Raw genomic sequence first — 10,016 nt, 5'->3', positions numbered from 1 at the left:
CATAGATTCAAAAACATATTTCTATCGAGGAGATAGTGATTGCATACTAATTCTAAAAGAGTTCAGCATAGTTGAGACAATACCAGCTATATTGTATGAATACAAATTCATTCTTAGTACAACTATAAAGTAGTTACTAACAAGCAATATTGATTACACCACTGGAACAATTGGTGCTATTGTTCTAGCAACATACAAAAAAGGTACTCAAAATGTGCTTGAAATCAAAGATGGAAACAACGACATGAGCAAAACACTGGTAAGCTCATACAAACAACTTCATTGATAAATCTATGAAAATAATTCTTTATTTCCTTCTTTCTATTACATTTTACAATTTTACTATGTCAACTTCTAAAACTAAAAGGCTAACTCTACTACTTGTGTTCAACTATACATGCATCCAACTTGCACGCCCCAATATATTCAGATACACCACTGACTTGAAAGAAATGAAATACCATCACTACTCTTCAAAAACATAGCTTAAAAAAATGATCAAAAACCAACTCTATGAACAACTCCAACAACATTAATCTACAAACTACATAACAAAAGAACAATAGATGCACTCCATGGACTGCTACAAACTTCAATTGAGGTAAGTAATTTAAGATCTTTTGCCATTTTACTTTCATTTTTTAAACCATACTAATACAAGCATATTATAAATAGGTCATGGGAAATCTGACTATAGAAAATGCATATTCAAGTCCATTCCATGCTTTTTACCCAAAATGCAACTACAAATTTGAAAGCTATGAAACATTGAATGGAGAAAAAAGACACTGTAACCAATGCAATGAACATGTCTCATACAAATATTCATTGTACCTGAAAGAAATTATCACAAATGATAGCCAACAACCAATTCATTGGGCTATTGAAAACAATATTGTATAACAATTACTTCCTGCTCTTAAAAACATAAACTATCAACAATATGTTGATGACAAATCAGCAGTAATAGTTATGCTCTAAGAATTTTTAGCAACTGACACATACACTCTCAACTAATACAATACCATCACACATGCAGTTCTTATGAATCAATAAACTGGGCATCAAACAACAAAGGTACTTATTCTTTATACTTGCCTATTTTTAATTATAAAAATCAACTACTTCTTCCCTATTAACTGTCATTTACAATGCACTAATAATGTTACCAATTTTGCAGGTATCACATTTGGGCAGCAAAAAAAATACACCTCCCTATTACATTCAATGTAACAGTTTCTTATGTACATCTTCCACTACATCAAAGTTTTGTACAGTCAAAACACCTCACTCAATTATATGTATATATACTGCTTCTAAAGTAACCATATGTGTATGTACATATTCAAGACAATAAGCTTTGTATTTTGAAAAATTACCTGGTTAAAGACTAAGTTAAAGACATTGTGAATTAAGCATTTAGAACATGCTTTCTTGACATTTAAAATTACTACAGTTCATCTTTTATTTGTCTACATGTTTCTTTGTACCTATAAAATTTACTAAAGCTATTTTTTTAAAACAATGGATGATTTGTTTTCTGTGATAATGTTGGTCAATATAACTTCTGTAGTTTAATTATTAATTGTTTTCAATCTTAGTTGATTGTGAATTGTGTCTGTGGATACTAATATCTATGGAAATCTTGTGGTTCTTTTTGTAAAGTTTAATAGGCTTTTAAGAGCTGTTTCTATGGGTTGTTTATTTAAATGCAATGAGTTGTTGTATAGTCCTATTTGTGTTGTAATAATAATGCCATTGATCAGCTACAATACCTTGCATATGTAATGCAGTAAACCATTTTATTTCTAAATTGATGATTAAATTCATATTAAAATGAACCTCTATGCATAATGATGCAAACTTATTTAGTTCTGAGTCTACTAAATTCATGTTAAAATAGACAGAACTGTACGAGTCCATGTCCATGGCTCAATTTTTGCTGATTTGTAAAACCTGGGATGACATTTTTTGGCAGCTAAGTTTGATTTTTAGCTCTAACCTAGTTACTGCTGTCTTGCTTTGCATGCCCATGAACTCTTCTCATGGTGCAACATGCTTGGAAATCATGGTTCGGATCTAATCTTCAATAAGGTTTCCATTACCTTCAAATTGAGCCTTGATTAAAAAAAATCAATTTCTATGATTACATTCTTCTGTATGGGAAGAGAAGACTGCCACACTGAAAATAAGTATCTATTATGGATTAAGTGTTTTTCTAGCATTGTGAACAAGCAAAGAAACTACTAGTATCATAAATATTCCCATACTTATAGAAATGGATGCCCTTTTCCATATTTAGACACACTCTAATATAAGCTTTGACCAAAGGATCCTTGTACACATTTGATCCTCCAAAGCAATCTTCATCATTTTACATATATGTTTGCTTTTTTCTTCCCACAATCTTTGGCCTTGGTATAGCTTAAGGCTCTTATTTTATTGTTATATATAGAATAAACCTTAAGATTCATTCTAATTTCTTTTAGCTGGGTAAGCACTATTTATATCATTTAAGTTTTTAACATGCTTTGAACAAATTTTTGGAAATTGTACTTTTGTTCCTTATGCTAAATAACCATTTTTGGGATTTATAAGTAGTATTTGATGTTATAGAGTTTTTTTTCTCTTTCAACTATAATTAAATGAAACACCATACTACCACAAACTTTAAAAATGTATAAACTATCCAAAAGGGGCAAAATTTATTAAAAAAATTGGATTTTATTTTGTCTTATTCTACTGATCTAGATTAAGGATTTCTGAATTTATTTTTTGTTGTATCTTCAAGTAGTCGAAACATTGTCTATACAAGGTTTTTTGTTAGTAATATGCATTTAGCCTTCTTCTTTAAAGTTCAATATTTGTTCTTAGAGAAACTCAAAATGTTGTTTTCCACCAAAATGTTTTTGTGCACCGTTATTTTATCTGCAACAAATTTGGGGGCAATGATGATGAAACACATATCTCGATCCTCAATATTCATTAAAATGATTCTATGATGACTATGATTTATGCATGTCTGAGCCCCCTGCTGATTGAGAAATTCTGATTATTTGTTTGTGCATTTTTGTGTTAGGTCTAAACTCTTTGGAATGGTTTTCTTTCTCTACTAAAACAATTATTTTGAAATCTATGATATCATGTTGTTCATCATTTTGTTGTTCCAAGTAGATAAATGATTTAAGTGCTAATCCATAAATTTCCAGTGATTAGCAATGATTAGTTCTGCATGGGCCCCTTACATTTATTAACTGTTAACATTTGTGAATCAATTCACAATTTCATACTAATTCTCTCATGTTCAATTTACAATTAACTGACTGTTACCTAATTCCAAGCCCTTCCCTCCATCCTCCACAATAATACAACTATCATGCATATGGCAAGAACTATGACGCTTCGTGTCACTTGTATTAAATTGTGTATTTAGTAGAAATAAAGATTATGAAAATTATTTTTATTAAGTAAGATGGTGTAGTAGTTAGAATATGCCAAAACTTAAAAAGCTCTAAAATTAGTTCCAAGAATATTATTTCAAGTGATAGTTATTAGCCATCATAATGAATGAATAGTACAGTTTTGTAGCAGTTTTGAATCTTGAATCTTACATTACTTAAATTCTTAAAAAGGTATTTTTACATTGAAATATGGTTACTCTTAAACATGATACACTAAGAAAAAAACTAAGTTTGGAAGAAGTAAATCAACTTTGACTATTTAGCAGTTTTGACCTAATAATTAAGCTTTAGCATGTAATGCTTAAACATGGATTGAAATATTTAATTAATGTTAGATAATAGAATATTATTGTAATAAGTACATATTAATTTTTTCAACCTTTTAATTAAGTATATTTAGTATTTAACTCCGTCCAATATAAATCTTTTAAAAGAAGATTTAATTTAGGACATAGTTGATTTTAAAATCAATTTAACCTTCTTCTTGTAAAGTACAAAAGATTATTATGATGAAAATTAGTATTCAATGTTATTCAAACAATAATGAAACATCAAGAAAATTAGAATTGAAGCCCTTTCTCTTTTAGTAAATTTCAACTACATTTTTTCTTTTATGTTTACATAAATATTTACTATTATTCCACAAATATAATAATATCTTTAGTCTGGAATATATCTTCTTTTGTTCTCAAAAATCCTAGTTGCAACTCCTATATCGATTTTCACAAAATTTATCTTTCAAGAAAACTGCTTCTTCCTTCCTACTTCTACATAGAACTTCTTAAACATCACATATTATTAAGATTGATTCATAAACTAAAAATACTAAATAGTCAAAACTAACCGATTCTTTGTAAACTTAAAATTTTTCTTTATAAATACAAAGTTTCTCTCTACAACACACAATTCAACACCATAAGTTATGGCCGAACCCAAACAATGACCAAATATTAAGAAATGTTATATACTTCTTATTGTATTTGTGGTAGGCAATATACTATTGCAATCACTTCTCCTTATCTACTGATTAATCCATTTTATTTCAACCAATTAGATTTAAGCATTTTTGTTTTGAATTTTTTATTTTTATTTTTCTAATGTACACATGTGATATTTTTAATTTTTAAAATAAATGAAACGATTTTCTTTCAATTTCATTGGCTCATATACATGGGTGTTATAGGGGCAAAATTCAAGGAAACATGCCTTTATAGTGAGGCAATATTCTCGGAAACATAGATATATGAAAATTTGAAATACATAAAATATGTTTATTTAATTTGTATATTAAAATCGATTATGATTTAATAAAACAATTAGCACTACAAATGATATTTTTATATATAATGCATTAAAACATTCAAAATTTGAAAGAATTAAAAGTTTTTAAATAATTATTAATTAATTATAGTTTTCATAACTGTAAAGTACAACCTCAAAAAAAAATCTTAGGTTCAATGTATATTTAACTATTATGTAAAACTAATTATATGATTAAATTTTATTAAATTTTCTTTTACATTTATAAACAATCAATTTCAAATATTTATTCAAGATGCATTAAGTTAAAAAAAAAATTTGCAATAGTTCTTTACTAATTATTTATTACTTAAGATTAGTACTATTGCATTTTACTAGTTTAAGGCTTCAAAATAAGACTTATTTTTATCTTGATTCTTCTACTTTTCAAAAGTGTCATCAAATTCATTATGTTCTCTCTCTCCTTAATTATAATTTTCCTTCTCAAGTATAATTTTAGTAGAGAACCTTAATTTAATAGAAAGATAAAAAATAACTATCTATAGGTCTAGATAAGTGAACTTACCTTTATGTTTCTTACACAATTTTTTAATTTCAAATGATCAAATTCATTCTCTAAGATTTACTACCTATTGAAATTTCACAAGTTTTATAAAAAAATTATTAATTATACTTTTCATAGGTCTAATTTAAAAATAATTCCAAACGTGTGTCAAAAGTTACTACATTGAGTACAACAAATAGGTAAGTTATAATTTCATTTGATAACACAAGAGTTTATCAATTTCTTTTATATATATATATATATATAGTTGTATTAATTGATTTATCTAAACATTGAAATTTTTAGAACATCATGTAACCTATTCCTACTTATACCAACATGACTATCAAAATAAATCATAAATATATAAAAGTAACGAAACCAAAAAGATTTCATTATTTTATCTTTCTTCTCTATTATCCTATATTACAATTTCTATGTTAAAGTTTCTTCTAGAATAGTATAAAAGCTATTGATCAAATTATAATAAATATTATTAGTCCTGCCATAAGGTAGAAGACTAATGTTATCAATTACATGTAGAGGAATTAGTTTATAAGTTGGAATTTGTTCTCTACAAATAGTCTCATCTTATACTATAGTTTCTAAAATATAATGACGTCATTAATATAAATTAATATTTTTCTATTGGTTGCTGCTAATTTTTCCAGCGGTCTTTTCTTTTTTGGGTAGAGATATTACCTAAAAATTGTAGGAAGGCAATTGTCATCTTGCAAGAAAGCTATGTGTCTCCTGTAACAAATCTCAAGAAATGTAATGGCAGCAAAGGTAAACACTTGTTGAATGAAGTTTGTTTGCATGTAATGAAGTGTATTTCATTTCAACTATTCCATACATAATCTCCCATGAAAGGAAAAGGTAAAAATGGAGAGACATTTTTAAGAGTTTTACCTCTGGACAGATTTCCTTCACTTTTCATCTGTCGATCATCAGTATGTCTTTCTGGCGTCTTCAGCTATTCCATATTATTTTCTTGGTTTTGCTCTTTGTGCATCAATCTATCAGATTTCAGAACCAAGAATTGAATCTCTACTTCTAATTCCACATATTCCGTATCGCCATATCACTATTGACTAGTTCACATTCTCATTATTAAATTTGCACAATTTTCATGCCTCCTTTCTTTTTGGGATTCTTTGTCCAACCCAAAATGAAATACAAAGAGATGCATGCATATACTGAATGCCATAGCGATTGAGAAAAGACCAACATGGCTGCAGACCACACTCTTTCCTTAGAGGTTAATAGAAAGGAGAGCTCTGATGGCTATGTTAGAACTCGTAGCATTAGCCAGATGATTTATTCTATTCTCCATTTTCATTGCTTTTCTTCTACAAAAACTATAACAGATGTTGTTAACGTAGAGGAAGATTTAGAGAGAACCTAGTTGCTCATGCAAAGATTAAGAAGAAACGTGGAGGATGAAAGTCTTTTCCTTTCATTATTGGTACATCAGAATAGAAGGGTTATAATTATTCAATTACTTGAGATAATTTCTTTTTGATGTGTTTAATTTTGGACTAGCGTATGCATGCAGGAAATGAGCTATGTGCTGCAGCAGCAATAGTAGGCCTGGCTACAAATATGATTGTTTATTTGATTACCAAGTTCAACATAAAAAACATTGAAGCCACTCATATCATCAATATCTCTAATGGAGGGAATGATCTCTCTCCATTGGTTGGGGCATTTCTTGCAGATGCATATCTTGGCCGCTATTGGGCTATTTCCGTTGGTTCATTACTCTCCTTTTTTGTAAGTAATCCATTATTTTAATTACATGGCCTTGAGCTTTTATTTGTTACACTCTGATCTATAATTTCCCATGCACATATTTGATATTTTATCTCTACTACTTTTGAAAAGCATCAATGTCTTTAATTGTACCACCTATAAGTTTTTATGGGTTTACATCTAATTCAAATAATTGTTTTGTTTCTTAAGTCATGTATATAATTTTATCTCGACATTTCAACATACCCAAAATTTGTATTGAAACAAACTTCCAAATATCTTTCAACTCTAATACAGTATTGTTCACTTTTCTGAGCATGGAAATTGAGCTGGATTTAACTTCAGGATTGTACCATATAAGCAGTTTTTTCTTTTCTTCCCAGTTTGTAAGTAATTGGGTGTGTGTTTTATTTCAGGCAATGATCATTCAAATGTTGATGGCCATTATAGACTCCTTGAGACCACCTCCATGTGGGCTCCAATTACAAGCTTTGGGAACATGTATTGCTCCCACGAAGAATCAATATGCCGTTCTGTATCACTATTTTGCCTTAACAATTGCAGCATCGGCAGGGATAAGATATAATTCAGGGACTTTTGGAGCAAACCAGTTTGAAAAGGGTAGTGCAAAAGGAATGAGACAGATTCAGAGTTACTTGAACTTTTATTATTGTTTTCTATTTGTTTCACTCGTTTTAGCCTCCACTCTAATTGTGTACATTTAATCCAGTGTAAGTTGGGCATTAGGGTTTGGGCTGTGTGCGCTGCTGACAGTAAGATCAATGATATTTTTTTTTTGTGGGATAAAGCTGTACAATCATGTCCTTCCAGAGGGCAGCCCCTTCACAGGGCTTGCCCAAGTCATAGCAGCCTACCTCAGAAAAAGGCATTTTCCATTGCCATCCAATGAAGAAGAGTTATACAAGAGAGGAAAAATTGAGTCAGGGCTTCTCCTTGCACATCTGCTGAGGTATTATTCTCGGACCTCTACTTTGCAATAGATTCAAAGATTTTTAATAGAAATTAATTTAAAACATCTTTAAGTCTTCTAAACTTTGACAATAATTAATCTCGATTTTGACCCATTAGTCTGGTGTAAACTTTAAGACAATATTATCTTTATTTTTATTTAATAAATATGCAATCCAAGATAGGTAATGAAAAAAGTCAGGCACGTCCCTATTAAAGTATGCAATTTTGCAGACCCCAAATATCCTTACCCTAAAAATAATAGGACGCTTAGAAAGATAAGGTAGGAGTCAATTTTGAACAAAGGCATCTTGTTTTATCCATTGTTGAAGGTCAATATATGGGCCATGCATGGATATTCATGGTTATCAGCTCAACGTTTTTCAATTAAATACAATTTGATGATTCCAATTTTCAAATGTTCAAATAGTTCCTGTAAACCAGATTACAGAAAGATCAATACAATTAAAAAGTATGTTAACAATAAATTGAGAATTGGCAAAGCCTAGTGACGGTCTTGCAAGACAAATGTCCTTAGCAACAATAGCAATGGTTAGAGGCACTCAGTAATAAGTGTTTTGATTATGTTAAAAGTTCTGAAGGGTATAATGATAATTGTAGGTTTGTGAATATATTACTCATCTTTTGGTATTCTAGAGTTTTGGTTAATTTTAATTATAGCAAAAATATCAGTCTTCAGATTGGAAGGACTTAGATTTATGGTATTATGTATCAGCTGTATTATCTACTGATTTAATAAAAACAATAAATAATAATAATAACAACTCAACAATTCTATTTAAAATATAAGTGAAGAGTAGCAATCACTCACAAGTAGTTGTCTTATTAACACCTTGAAAAATTAGATTATTTTATTCTAATTCATTTCAGTTGAAAAATATTGAATATTCAATATAGAGAGATTCACTTATAATAGCCTACAATTTGCTAACAGGTTTCTCACCAAAGCAGCCATTAAAACACCAGAGGACTTCTCCTCAGATGGGCAAATAGACCAGAACTGATGGAGACTCTCCACAGTTTATCAAGTGGAACAACTTAAATCCATCATAAAAACATTGACATTATGGTCTTGCACAGTCATCCCTGCCATTCTGTATTCCCAGCAAAGCACATTTTCAGTGTTGCAGGCGCTGAAAATGGACAGGCATTTGGGTTCCCATTTCCAAATACCACTGGCTTCTTGCATTGTCTTCAATCTACTAGCCTCTGCAATAACATTTTCCATCTATGACAAAGTGGTGGTTCATTTAGCAGAGAGAAAGGGGATAACAATAACACAACCGAGAAGAATAGGGACAAGAATGGTTATTGGCACACTAGGAATGGGTGTTTCCACCAATGTTGAGAAAAAGTGTCTCAATGCCTGTGGTTGATTCCTCAACATGTGATAATGGGGTTGGCAGAAGCATTTTTGAGCATAGGGAAAATTGATTTCTTTTATTCAAAATTTTGAGAAACATGACAAAGCATAGCTACAACTCTGGTGGCTGCAGGACTTGTAGTGGGATACTACTTGAGCAGTTTTTTGATCTGTATCATTCACAAAAATAGTGATTGGCTTGCAAATAACATAAACCAAGGTCATCTTGATTACTTTTATGCTCTTCTCTGCATAATGGGGGTCTTGAATTTTGGTTGTTTATTAGCATGTGCTCGCTGGGGTCTTGAATTTTGGTTGTTTCTTAGCATGTGCTCGCTGGTATAAATACAAGACAAAAATCTATGTCTTGTCCCCTTCTTGAAAATAAATGGAGTAGGTTTTCCTTGCTTTTCTAAATGGTATTATTCTTGCTACAAGTTGAAATCAACTTAAAATTGTATTGCAGTATATTTGTGAATTGGTTTTCCTTGCTTTTCTAAACGGTATTATTCTTGCTACAAGTTGAAATCAACTTGAAATTGTATTGCAGTATATTTGTGATCCATGAATTTGACTTAGAAATTACACATTGAATAATGATAACAATATTATAAGATCTTGTTAGGAATTTTTGCTATTTTTT

General features: G+C 30.0%; 1 non-coding gene and 1 pseudogene across 1 annotated transcript; both read left to right on the top strand.

Annotated features, from left to right (window-relative positions):
• The first annotated feature begins 2,943 nt into the window (after nt 1–2,943).
• Nucleotides 2,944–3,031, top strand: LOC149539547 (small nucleolar RNA snoR126). The gene has a single exon (XR_016356596.1). It is a non-coding gene; the product is annotated as a small nucleolar RNA snoR126 (small nucleolar RNA).
• Nucleotides 3,032–6,496: 3,465 nt separating this feature from the next.
• LOC149539546 (protein NRT1/ PTR FAMILY 2.13-like) lies at nt 6,497–9,755 on the top strand (annotated as a pseudogene).
• Nucleotides 9,756–10,016: the final 261 nt, after the last annotated feature.

Source organism: Cupressus sempervirens, chromosome 9, assembly GCF_028749045.1.
Source record: "Cupressus sempervirens isolate cs-2001-9-10 chromosome 9, ASM2874904v1, whole genome shotgun sequence".
Taxonomy (NCBI): domain Eukaryota; kingdom Viridiplantae; phylum Streptophyta; class Pinopsida; order Cupressales; family Cupressaceae; genus Cupressus; species Cupressus sempervirens.
This window is presented reverse-complemented; position numbering and strand designations above follow the sequence as displayed.